Source organism: Oncorhynchus gorbuscha, unplaced genomic scaffold (assembly GCF_021184085.1).
Source record: "Oncorhynchus gorbuscha isolate QuinsamMale2020 ecotype Even-year unplaced genomic scaffold, OgorEven_v1.0 Un_scaffold_7384, whole genome shotgun sequence".
Classification (NCBI taxonomy): Eukaryota; Metazoa; Chordata; class Actinopteri; order Salmoniformes; family Salmonidae; genus Oncorhynchus; species Oncorhynchus gorbuscha.
The window spans coordinates 7,899-13,686 of NW_025750777.1; the positions used below are offsets into that span (position 1 = coordinate 7,899).

The window sequence follows — 5,788 nt, forward strand, 5'->3', positions numbered from 1 at the left end:
TGTCTCTCCTCCATAACTCATAGGAGATGTCTCTGTGTGTCTCTACCCCATAACTCATAGGAGATGTCTCTGTGTGTCTCTACCCCATAACTCATAGGAGAAGTCTCTGTGTGTCTCTCCTCCATAACTCATAGGAGATGTCTCTGTGTGTCTCTACCCCATAACTCATAGGAGATGTTTCTGTGTGTCTCTCCTCCATAACTCATAGGAGATGTCTCTGTGTGTCTCTCCTCCATAACTCATAGGAGAAGTCTCTGTTGGTCCCGGGCAGGGAAGATAAGGTTTATTTCTCCCCTGAGGCATACCAAACAAATGAGGTGGGGCTCTCCAAACCCAGAATCCACATTTAATGGAACAATGGCTTTTGTTTTCTTGCAAATAACACACTGCGTAGTCCTCATGTTGGGTGTATCTGATAGATTTGTAATAGGAGATGTTGAGGAGCACAATGACTTGGAGTGTCGTTCAGTGAAAGACATGATGGGATATGAGGTATGATATAGATGGCTTTTAGTTTCAGGGCTGACTAGGTTTTTGGTCATAGCATTTCTTTCTCTTCCCTTTTTCCACAGCAAACAAAGAGGACTATGAGGAGGAATATGATGACTATTCTACACAAACACCAGACTATGACTACACCGCCACCTTCGATTACACCTATTTCAGTAAGCCACTTAACCAGATATGTTAGTTCAAGTGTTAGTGTGGTCTCACTTTGTGGTTCTCCTCACCAACATCGTTGATGTCTGTCATCTTTTAAGGTAACACCACCGGCCATGAGGACTATAGTTTGTATGTAATTCTAGGAGAGAAGAAGAATGTGGAGGAGAAGGATCTTGGGAATAAGGTACAGAATGTTCTTATAACACTTCCATTCTGCAGCTTATCATGTTCTAATGACCTTTTACCGACCCCTATTCAGGCTTTAGCGATTGGCTCCCCATGCCCAGTGCTACTCCTCGGATTGGCTGCTCACCAACTCCATCGATTACTGTGAATGAAACCGAGCACTGCAGAACATACACAGGTACATCTACTTATTGACCAAAACTTTCTTTAACATGTCTTCGTCTTTCTTTCTCCCTTCTCCTATTTCTCCTCAATACTATAGAGGTTGCAGGACATAATGAATGTGGAAAAGTGCCATGCATTGATAGCACACAGTGGTACACAAGTACACACTAGGACTAGGAAGTTAACCCAGGACCTTGAGGTCAAAGGTTAAGTACCCTGACCACTTTATTTGCGACTCCCATCATTCATAGGCTCATAGCCATAAAGATATCTGTCTCTAGACATTCATGTGAAGGCCCCAAATGGGATGAACGCTGAAAGGCACCTAAGTAACCATCATTCATAGGCTCATAGCCATAAAGATATCTGTCTCTAGACATTCATGTGAAGGCCCCAAATGGGATGAACGCTGAAAGGCACCTAAGTAACCATCATTCATAGGCTCATAGCCATAAAGATATCTGTCTCTAGACATTCATGTGAAGGCCCCAAATGGGATGAACGCTGAAAGGCACCTAAGTAACCATCATTCATAGGCTCATAGCCATAAAGATATCTGTCTCTAGACATTCATGTGAAGGCCCCAAATGGGATGAACGCTGAAGGGCACCTAAGTAACCATCATTCATAGGCTCATAGCCATAAAGATATCTGTCTCTAGACATTCATGTGAAGGCCCCAAATGGGATGAACGCTGAAAGGCACCTAAGTAACCATCATTCATAGGCTCATAGCCATAAAGATATCTGTCTCTAGACATTCATGTGAAGGCCCCAAATGGGATGAACGCTGAAGGGCACCTAAGTAACCATCATTCATAGGCTCATAGCCATAAAGATATCTGTCTCTAGACATTCATGTGAAGGCCCCAAATGGGATGAACGCTGAAGGGCACCTAAGTAACCATCATTCATAGGCTCATAGCCATAAAGATATCTGTCTCTAGACATTCATGTGAAGGCCCCAAATGGGATGAACGCTGAAGGGCACCTAAGTAACCATCATTCATAGGCTCATAGCCATAAAGATATCTGTCTCTAGACATTCATGTGAAGGCCCCAAATGGGATGAACGCTGAAGGGCACCTAAGTAACCATCATTTTTCACCCCGTCTAGAATTGAAGGGTCTTGAAAATAAACAAAGTTAATTGATGACAATATCCTGTGAAAAGGCTTTTTTAATGATTTGGAGACAGGGTCATAAACCTCTTGTTTATTTTCTCCACTAATATGTGTTTCTCAATTCTTACAGATATACAGGACCCTGAACTGAGCAGAAAGTTACCTAATATTCTGAAATTGGACTGAGCAGAAAGTTACCCAATATTCTGGAATTGGACTGAGGAGAAAGCTACCCAATATTCTGGAATTGGACCTTTTTAAGGATCAAATGGACACAGCATGAGATTCTCCACCACTGACCTTCTATACTGTAGTTGGAAAAACTCATAGTGACTCCTGAATCCTAACTTATGAAAGAATCCCACAACTTGAATTCATAAACATCTCCCATAATAATATTTGCATTGTATGCACGTCTCAAGTTGTAAGATCAAATCAAAATCAAAATCAAATGTATTTATAAAGCCCTTCTTACGTCAGCTGATACCTCAAACTGTTCTCAAAATACAGAAACCCAGCCTAAAACCCCAAACAGCTAGCAATGCAGGTGTAGAAGCACGGGAGGAAAAACTCCCTAGAAAGGCCAAAACCTAGGAAGAAACCTAGAGAGGAACCAGGCTATGAGGGGTGGCCAGTCCTCTTCTGGCTGTGATGTGTCCCTTAGAGTAATAATAGCACAAAGCCAATATACCCCACGTATTCCATCTTGTTTGGACTTCATACAAACTAATATGTATATTATACATGCTGTTTATCTTTTAACACATCTTTTCCAAGTATGTTTTGTTTCTGATATTCTGTTATGAAAATATAATGCTTTCTACAACCATAGTAAAAAAATTATCTTCTTTATGGTCAATGGTTAATAGTCTATGGTTTAATGACATGCAGATGTGAAATGAGGCAACCCATATATTAGTGATAGGGTTCTAATTTCCTTCCCTGCCCTAGAAAAGCATTTAAAAGAGAATTATCTGTTAACAATAAAACAGAGAAATCCCCAATGAGGTGCGAGGAGGCTTTAGAGCCATTTACAGAGGGGTAGAGGGATGGGACTGGGCCTGTACAGGGGTAGAGGGATGGGTCTTACTGAGATTTACTGTCAGGGTCCAGGTCTGGTAGAATCTGTGCAGAAGATCTAGGTGCTGCTGTAGGCCCTCCTTGGTTGGAGACAGATCTAGGTGCTGCTGTAGGCCCTCCTTGGTTGGAGACAGATCTAGGTGCTGCTGTAGGCCCTCCTTGGTTGGAGACAGATCTAGGTGCTGCTGTAGGCCCTCCTTGGTTGGAGACAGATCTAGGTGCTGCTGTAGGCCCTCCTTGGTTGGAGACAGATCTAGGTGCTGCTGTAGGCCCTCCTTGGTTGGAGACAGATCTAGGTGCTGCTGTAGGCCCTCCTTGGTTGGAGACAGATCTAGGTGCTGCTGTAGGCCCTCCTTGGTTGGAGACAGAAGCACCAGATCATCAGCAAACAGTAGACATTTGACTTCAGATTCTAGTAGGGTGAGGCCAGGTGCTGCAGACTATTCTAGTACCCACGCCAATTTGTTGAAATATATGTTGAAGAGGGTGGGGCTTAATGAAGCTGCATGTCTCACCCCATGGCCCTCTGGGAAGAAATGTGTGTTGAAGAGGGTGGGGCTTAATGAAGCTGCATGTCTCACCCCACGGCCCTCTGGGAAGAAATGTGTTGAAGAGGGTGGGGCTTAATTAAGCTGCATGTCTCACCCCACGGCCCTCTGGAAATAAATGTGTGTTTTTTGCCCATTTTAACCGCAAACTTGTTGTTTGTGTACATGGATTTTATAACATTGTATGTTTTTCTCCCAACAACACTTTCCATCAATTTGTATAGCAGACCCTCATGCCAAATTGAGTCAAAGGCTTTTTGAAATCAACAAAGCATGAGAAGACTTTGCCTTTGTTTTGGTTTGTTTGTTTCAATTAGGGAGCGCAGGGTGAATATGTGGTCTGTTGTATGGTAATTTGGTAAAAAGCCCATTTGACATTTGCTCAGTACATTGTTTTCACTGAGGAAATGTACAAGTCTGCTATTAATGATAATGCAGAGGATTTTCCCAAGGTTGCTGTTGATGCATATCCCACGGTTGTTATTGAGGTCAAATTTATCTCCACTTTTGTGGATTGGGGTGATCAGTCCTTGGTTCCAGATATTGGGGAAGATGCAAGAGCTAAGGATAATGTTAAAGAGTTTAAATATAGCCAATTGGAATTTGTGGTCTGTATATTTGATCATTTCATTGAGGATACCATCAACACCACAGGCCTTTTTGGGTTGGAGGGTTTGTATTTTGTCCTGTAACTCATTCAATGTAATTGAGGAATCCAGTGGGTTCTGGTAGTCTTTAATAGTTGTGTCATGCGGGTGAAAGAGGACCCAAAAGCGACTTAACAGAAACAGAGTTTATTTAAGTCCAAACAGGGAATAACAGAAATCCTCTAGTCTGTAGAGGGGAATAACTGGAGAAGCGGCCACAGACTGCAGGTCGCTTCGGGTAGGCGCAGGCCGTAGTAGACAGAGACACCTGCTCACACGCAGCATCTGATGAAGGCAAAAAACACGACAGGACAGGGCGATACACAATCACAGCAAAAACACGACAGGACAGGGCGAAACGCAATCACAGCATGGTGAATACTAAACAAGGAACCGACGGGACAGGAACGGAACACAAAGGAATAAATAGGGACTCTAATCAGGGAAAGGATCGGGAACAGGTGTGGGAAGACTAAATGATGATTAGGGGAATAGGAAACAGCTGGGAGCAGGAACGGAACGATAGAGAGAAGAGAGAGCGAGAGAGTGAGAGAGGGAGGGGAGAGAGAGGGATAGGAGGAAAGAACCAAATAAGACCAGCAGAGGGAAACGAATAGAATGGGGAGCACAGGGACAAGACATGATAATAAATGACAAACATGACAGTACCCCCACTCACCGAGCGCCTCCTGGCGCACTCGAGGAGGAATCCTGGCGGCAACGGAGGAAATCATCGATGAGTGAACGGTCCAGCACGTCCCGAGACGGAACCCAACTCCTCTCCTCAGGACCGTAACCCTCCCAATCCACTAAGTATTGGTGACCCCGTCCCCGAGAACGCATGTCCATGATCTTATGTACCTTGTAAATAGGTGCGCCTCGACAAGGACGGGAGGGGGAGGGAAGACGAACAGGGGTGCGAAGAAAGGGCTTAACACAGGAGACATGGAAGACAGGATGGACGCGACGAAGATGTCGCGGAAGAAGCAGTCGCACAGCGACAGGATTGACGACCTGGGAGACACGGAACGGACCAATGAACCGCGGAGTCAACTTACGAGAAGCTGTCGTAAGAGGAAGGTTGCGAGTGGAAAGCCACACTCTCTGGCCGCAACAATACCTTGGACTCTTAATCCTGCGTTTATTGGCGGCTCTCACCGTCTGTGCCCTGTAACGGCAAAGTGCAGACCTCACCCTCCTCCAGGTGCGCTCACAACGTTGGACAAACGCTTGAGCGGAGGGAACGCTGGACTCGGCAAGCTGGGATGAGAACAGAGGAGGCTGGTAACCCAGACTACTCTGAAAACGGAGATAACCCGGTAGCAGACGAAGGAAGCGGGTGAGCGTATTCTGCCCAGGGGAGCTGTTCTGCCCAAG

At 44.9% G+C, this 5,788-nt stretch overlaps 1 long non-coding RNA gene across 1 annotated transcript; it reads left to right on the forward strand.

The window, feature by feature from the left end:
* The first annotated feature begins 508 nt into the window (after positions 1–508).
* LOC124029713 lies at positions 509–2,995 on the forward strand. The gene is made up of 4 exons (XR_006837829.1): positions 509–665; positions 762–847; positions 923–1,027; positions 2,267–2,995. It is a non-coding gene; the product is annotated as an uncharacterized LOC124029713 (long non-coding RNA).
* The last annotated feature ends 2,793 nt before the right edge of the window (positions 2,996–5,788 follow it).